The following is an 8472-nucleotide window of genomic DNA, read 5'->3' on the forward strand; positions in this document are numbered from 1 at the left end:
GATTCACCTTTTCCTTTCATGTGGAGCCTTACTTTTTCTTTCTAACTTAAAAAACATTTTATTCTTATGTTTTCATACTTTATAAGGCTGCGTTTGGAATCGAGAAAATATTAAGAAAAAAAAAAAATCCATATTTTTATATTTGGTTATCCAGGAAAGCGAAAGAAAATTAAAATTATACTAAATTTATGAGCAAAATTTTGATTTTATAGATCATTAATATTTAATTTTTTTCTAATTTTTAATTATATTAAAATAAACTTTCATTTTTGTTTGTATGTAATAGAGAATAAAAATATGAAAAATAAATTTTCTTCCTATTTTCCTTTTATTTCCTTTTTCCAAGGATCCAAACTGACCCTAAAAGCTTTTCCTTTCAAATTTTGTTTCTTTATTTATCTTATTTATTTATTTTGCATTGGGTTTGGGTTAACCTAATTGATTTGGTTAGGTCAAGTCAACCACAACAACTCATTATTTTCCTTTTATTCTCTTATCCAATTTTCCCCAAATTATGCCTAAATCTCTTAAACAAATTTATATGAAAACTCTCTCTCTCTCTCTCTCTCTCTCTCTCTCTCTCTCTCTCTCTCTCAATTGCATCAATAAGTCATAGAATCTAAATTAAGAAAATAAGTTTTAGGTTTCGTTTGGAACTCAGAAAATACTGAGAAAAGAAAAATATCAAGGAATTAACAATTTTATGTTTGGTTATCATGGAAAATGAAAAAGAAAATATTTTGCACCAAATGTATGAAGAAGATTTTGATTATATAAATCATTAATATTTAAATTTTTCTTATTTTTAATCATATTAAAATTAAATTTTATTTTTAATAATATTTAATATATAAGAAAAATACAATGGAAAATGAGTTTTCCTCCTCCTTTTCCTCTCATTTCATTTTTCCAAGTAAAATCCTTGATCCAAACACACCAAACATGAAATTTATGCTCACTTAATCTTGAAATTACTCGTTGTCATAATATTTAATTACTAAATTCTTCATTCAACATAAAACCATTTAGCATTAATAAATTGGGGCATAACTTTTTACATCTCTTTAAATTGCATTTATTTCCTCCATTTCTTTTATTTTTAAAATTTAAGTGGGATTGATTGCCGTCAATGTCAGGAATGTAGGTCCCCAGTATTTATATCAACCCCCAAACACATAAAATTCTCACATTATATTCTAGTTTAAGAAGGACAAATCAAGTTTAAAATGAAATCAAAATTAATCTTTGCTTAAATAATTCTTTTTTTTTTATTACATAAGAACTCCAACTACCAATGAGTCATTTGGAACCCTGGTGCGACATCAAACCTATGGATCAGTGTCCTCCGCTCCTAAGTCTCGCTAATTAGGGTAAAGTCTGAAATGCGAATACAACTTCTGTGCATCGGTTGAACGTTCGGCTAACCCGACCCCCGGGACACATCTCCATTACCATTCATGGATCCCGCTGGCTCACAAAGAACTCTCACCATCCACGCTCCCCGCTGGTTCATAAAGCGAACTCTCATCATCCACAGTTTCTACTGACTCACAAAGTAAACTCTCACCATCCACAGGTACCACTGGTTCTGTGAGTGTATCTACCTGAAATTAAAACCCCGATGCTCCTTCTTAAATAATTCTTGTTTCCATGTTTAGTTGATGATGATGATAACAACAATAAAATAGTTATAAGAACAATAAATTACTATAAAATAAAAAAAAAACATTTAATAATATAACAATGATATCAACAATAATAATTACAATAAAAAATAAATATAAAATAAATAATGATTGTGAAAAAAATAAAAAGCAATAATATTAGAAGAAGAAGAAACAATAACAACCACCATAACAAAACAACAAAAACAATAATAATAATAATAATAAATATTATTATTATTTAAATATAATAATAAAATCCTAATAGAATTTCGATTATTATTCTCATTATTGAAATATAAAAAAAATGTTGTTATCCGAAAAATGCAAAAAACATTTCAATAAATTAGAATTGGTGTTCAACTAGAGCCATATATTTAAAAGATTTACAAAATTAAATAATTCTTTATTAGAGGATTTTTTTTTTTAAAAGTGACTTATTTTTTTTATTGTTATTAGTAAAAAAATGACACATTTTGGAAAGGAAAAGAAACAACTATTGTCATAGCTATTCTATGTTATTAACGGAATACAATAATTACATTCCTACAATAATTATTTTTACATTGATTCTATTCCTACCTTAATTACATTCCTATATTTGCTATCATTTAGGAGGGTGATAAAAATTCATCTTTCCCCTTTTTGTTCGTCTCTTTCATTCGGGAGGATTTAAACATCTTACTTGTCGCTCCTTTAATAAATTTACCCTTCTTTAAAATTAAAAAAAAAATTCCTTTCCCAAGTCAATCTCACAATGGGCTAATTTGGAACTTAAAATATTGAACAAATAAAAGAAAATACTAAAGAATACATTTTTCATATTTAGTTATCAAGAAAAATGAAAAAGAAAATAAAAAAAATATCAAATTGATACACAAAAATTGATTTCACACAACATAATATTTGAAAATCCTTGATCCAATAAGTAATTGTAATAAGTAAAACTACGCATATTATGTCTTACCTTAACTTAAGTGCGTAACTTAATTAGTTTATCTTCATAGTCAAAAATACTTATTTAGTAACTTAAATAGTTGAAATTGTTGAGGTCTTAAGAAAATTATCTTTAATTGTAAAACGAACCCTACGCTTGGTTCGTAAAATATATATTCTTAGAAATATATTAGTTATAATAAGTTAATTACAGTTAGTTATGCAAAAAATTATGTTGATGCATAAAGCAAATAATAATGTGAAACTTTTCATGAGCTTATAAAAAATAATTATCCCCAAATTTTATTGGGGAAACATATATTTTTTTCATATTATATATTGAATGAAATAATAAAAAAATACAATAAAATTATTATTATTATTTTGATAACCCAGGGACTCTAGCCACCATCGCGCTACTTTGGATATTATGATGCGATACTAAATCTTGGGGGTGAAAGCCATCCATCTATTGACGCACCTCTAGTAATTCATCGGCGTAATGCCTTAAGGGGGAATCAAACCTGTGACTTTAGGGTCACCAAAATCACAAGTCGTCCTTATCACTTGAATTGAAGCGACTGGGCTAGATTCTCAAAATTTTCACTATCTTCCATCTTATTTCAAGAAATAATTATCCCGTGAATCAAATGAACATAAACAATTTGTATATGACATCCTTTCTAGCCTACTATTACAACATGTAAACTTTATATATATATTTTGGGTGTCACAAACACACACACACACACACACATTATATATATAACATTATAGACATGTGTAATGCTATTCAATTGTATATTGAATGCATTAATAATGTCTGTAATTTTCACAGCCCCACCATTTTGACAATTTCACTTAATTTGCTTGTCATGCCCGCCAAAGATCAGCATGCATGAGAAACAGGTTCTAACTTCATCATAATTTACTGTTTTTACTTTCGTCTTAAATCCATCCTTTCTTTTTCACATCATTTATATTTTGACAATTCCACTGGTCTTGCTATGCATGTCAAATCTCATAGAAGTAAGTATTAATTAATTTGGCAATCACATTGATCATTATAATTCAATCCTTCTCGATCTCTATCTGTTTAATTATATGTATGTTTTTTCTTTGATAGCTGCCTATGACCAAATCTACCTATATCTTCAATTGATTGATGAAGGCATTAGGTTTTCTTTGCACGTTTTTTTATTTTTTTTGAAATATGGTTTTTATTATTTTATTTGGATCAATAATTTTGTTTGAGAAAAAAAAAAAAAGAATATGATGAAAATTATTTTTTTCTTCATCAAATAAATTTTTTGTTTAAATGTAATTAAATTTTTTTTTTAAAATTTAATGGTATGTTTTTTTTCATTGAGTTACAATATTGTTTAATAGTCGACGGCAGACTTAAAAAGCCACCTACAGACGCTTTATGCCCAGTCATTCCGGATAATGCTTGCATCCTCTATATTACCGCGGCTGTTGGCACAGAGTTAGCCGATGCTTATTCCCCGGATGCCGTCATTGCTTCTCCCGGAAAAGAAGTTCACAACCCGGATCATTTGATTGGAATGAAATTAGGAATGGGTACACGTGGCGATATGAATCATTTGAAAAATAAACGTATTCATTTTGCAGCGGATCTCTTACAAGATCAATTCGGATTGACCTTGGTTCGTTTAGAAAATGTGATTAATTTTAATAATTTTTAAAAACTCATTAAGTAAATTTAAATTAAATGTAAATTATAAATCAAATTATCGTATAATGATATTTCAACAACATGGGGCACAGGTAATGTAAATGTGTTTCTAATTTAAATTTTTTGCTCCATATATAAGAAATTTCACAAGCATAGCATGGTAAACATGCCTCATATGATTATATGGAATTACATAAATATAAGCAATTCAAAAATCAATTAAATATTCTATCAAACACCTTATAGAGCATCAAATATTTTAAAATTCAAGTAAAGAAAAAAATTTTATATCTTCTAGTCGAGATTGTTTGACTATCCACATCTCTTTATAATATAACAATTTAATTGTAAGAGCACTAGTAATCTACAATTTTTTTTTTTTTTGAGTTTGATAAAAATCTAATCAAATGCTAACAATTACAGTTTATCTATAATATAATGTCAAAATTCATCTTTCCAATCAACTTGTGCTATTACCAAACCCTAAAATATAAATTCCTTCAAAGAATATTAATTTTCCTTTCTTTCCCTTAATTTATCATTTGGGTCAATGATTATATTTGAGTGAAAAAAGAAAGGAATGAAAAATGAAAAAAAAAATCTATTTTTTTTATTGCATTTTCTCTTTAGCTCAAATATTATTATAACAATAAAGAATATGACAATTAAAAAAAAATCAAATGTGAATCATACATGTGATTCATGCATAAAATTTATGTTAAATAGACACGAAAAGGTGATTTGCTTCTTTAAATTTTTTTTTTTTACATAGTGTTTGGGAGCATGACTTTCAACCTTAAATTTAAATTTGGACAAATTTTATCACAATATTAAATTATATTATATTCAAATATAATACAATTCTAAATTTAAGACCCCTAGAAATATAAAATTTCAAATAGAGTCTTAAACATTATCCAAGTTAAACCAGACCTATGGTGTTTTTTTAAGAGCGGGATATGATGATCCCGTGAACTCAATGTGAGGGCCATTTGTGTCATGCATGGCGCTGCCCATTCGCTATATTAAACCATCATCCATGCATGTGGTCCGGTAGCTAGTACTAAAAAAATATGTTATTAATTAATTTGCATTACTATAATCTTGGCATGTCACCCAATAAAACAAAGCAAGAAGCTTTAACAATTGTTTAATTTCATGGAGTCTACTGATCGATCAACATGTTTAGATACAGAAAGCCTCCCTCATCTTTAATTTTTTGAGAGAGAGAGAGAGGCAATGAGGATGGCAGTAGAGAGCTAGGTAGGTCTTCTTATAGATGAGTTCCCATGTGTTCTCTAATCATGGGTAGCCCCATGCAAGTCCTCAATAAAACAAACCTAGCTAGGCGTTATAATTAATTAATTATTTCATGGAAAGTGATCATTTTAATTGGTAGAAAAAATTGCTTCCCCCTCAACTAGCTAGATCTCCTTTATAAATGTGTGTGTATATATATATATATATATATATATAATGGTCTAGCTACCATTGGGTTAATTTTAATTTTCTGTATCTGCTGCTTGAGGTGTAGGGTGCCTTGAGAGGTGAGAAAGTAAGATGTCACTCCCCTTTCTAGCCACAAAGTTAGGACAAAAATATACTGCTCACAGTGATAGAGAGAGTTAAAAATTTGAAAGATGGAATAGAAAACTATATGTATAGCTTAAACAAGAGAGAGAGAGAGAGAGAAGCAAAGAGGGGCGGGTAGGGTTTAAGAGTTTGGTGACTTTCCAATTCAGAGTTGGTGGTGTTGGTAGCCATCACATGGGGTAGGGGCATAAAAACTATATACAAGCTTTCTTTCTGACATGCCCAAATCATGGTTTTTCTTAAAATATACATGGCAGACCTCAGCTTGTCTCCCCTATCTACCTCTCTTCTTCCCCCTCCTACCACCCACTGTAAAACCCTAATTTTGCAGCCTTGCCCAGACAACCAAACAGCCCCTTCTGAAATCTACTCACCCTGCCTTCTATGTTTGACACTCGTCAGGTCGCCAGTAAATCTGGGTGAATTGCTCACTGTCAGAGTGCCAACGGGTGCATGCAATGAGAAGACAATTAATAGGCAGCAGACTTTGAGGAACTCAAAGACAAAACTGCATGCGTTAGTACTGAAGCCTTAGGGTTTAAAAAAAAGAAAAGAAAATTAATTCATTAATTTTAGGGAACAAAATTGGCAGATCTGTATGACTTTTTATTGATTGTAGTGGATTTAATAATTAATTAACTCACTTAGGTTAAAATATATTTAACTAAAGCAATTTTAAAATTTGGTATTTAATTATTTATTTTGATATAATAATCTGCATTATGAATTGTAAATATATTAATAATGTCAAGGCCGTGATTGATTTTATTGTGATCGATTAATTTGGTACTGTATCCTTATAATATTTAGTTAATAATTTACTGCATATGTTATTATAATAGTAATAGTTAGTAGACTCCCATGTTATGAATGGGAAGAATAAACATTATTATAAAATAAATAATTCCAGTTGAATAAACATTATCATATATTATATAGATTAAAAAATTCCAGTTGAATAATTTTGACAATGAAGAATTCCTAGACATGTTTATCCAGATTGAAAGGACGGGCTCCAGCATCAACACTACATACAACAAAATCACAATGAACTTAAGAATAATGTCTCGGCATGTTAAAGACCTAAAGAGCAAAAAAAAAAAAAAAAAAAAAAAAGAGAAATCACAACCTTTGAAAATTAGACATTCTTTACTTTCAGGAATAAAAAATTTCTAAGTTTTATTAGAACACTGTTAACATCCTATGGAAAGAGCGGCCATTGGATCGGGCAGGCTTAGGGATAGTCGGCACAACAAGAGGAGTAATCATTATTTGATAATCCAATCTTTTTATCTAGTAAGGAATTACAAGAGGCTCCTATTCAATCACCCTCAACTTGCAGTCCATGACCGCTGGTTGGGGAATGCATTTTATTAGTAGTCTACGGCCCCTATGAAGATGAAGAAAAACAACCAATTGGGAAGAATTAACAAAAGCCAAAAGTCCTTATCCTCTGCTCTGGTGTGTTTGTGGAGATATTCTAAATCAGGTTTCTTCGCGAGAGGATAGGAATAAACAGAGTTACCAAAACCATGAATAAGCTCACAAACTTCATCACTCAGTGGGATTTAATTGACATCCCAACGAAATGGTTCGAGGTTCAATGGTTAAACAATCAGGAACCATCCCACTCTTTCTAAGCTAGACAGATTCCTTGTCACTTTAGACTGGGAAGAGATTCTAAAGGCGACTGAATCTCTGAACAAGGACACGAGGGCCTTCTTCTAGAGATATGTTGGTGCACCTTCAAAATTAATTTTCTAGCCACCTTCAATGAATTTCATTCAACCAATAGTTTTAAGAAGTGCCTCAATAGTACTTTTCTTTTTTTTGGGTACTTATACTGAAGAAGGGAGCTGTAGAGAGCATAACTGAGTTTGGACTTGTAAGCCTTCTAAAAGCTCAGTCTACAAAATAGTGGCAAAAGTCCTATCTAACTGCTTGATGACATAGGTATTGCCCCTGATCATTTCGGAAAATTAGCAAGCCTTTGTTGAGAATATAGGCAGATTTTAGATGCCTATTTTTTTATTGCAAATGAATGCATAAACTATTGGAGAAGAAGCAAAAGAGAAAGGCTTTTTGCGTAAACTAGATTTGGAAAAAGCCTTTGACCAAGTTATTTGGGGCTGTCTGTTGAACACTATGGGAAACATGAGCTTTAGTTTGAAATGGAAATGGATTGCATTTTGCATCTCAACACCTTCCTTTTCTATCCTAATCAACAAAGACCCTACAAGTTTTTTCCATAACTCAAGTGGATTTAGACAAGGAAAGTTAGGAAACCCATTGTGCCCTTTTCTTTTTACACTAGTAATGGAAAACTTGAGTCATATGCTAGCTAAGGGCAATACCCTCAAGCTGAAATCAAGGGTCTTGCTCTTTAAAAAAACAAATGGCTGCATTTATTGCATTTATTTTTCATAAACGACATGACCATCTTCTATAAAGAGTCATTGCAAGAACTCAGATGGCTGAGAGTTAGGTCTTTTCAAGACTCAAAAATCAACTTGAATAAGAGTAACTTTTACCCAATTAGAGTGGTGGAACATCTTGATGCTGTCACTTCCACTTTTAACTGTA

This window comes from Malania oleifera, chromosome 10 (genome assembly GCF_029873635.1).
Source record: "Malania oleifera isolate guangnan ecotype guangnan chromosome 10, ASM2987363v1, whole genome shotgun sequence".
NCBI classification, from domain to species: domain Eukaryota; kingdom Viridiplantae; phylum Streptophyta; class Magnoliopsida; order Santalales; family Ximeniaceae; genus Malania; species Malania oleifera.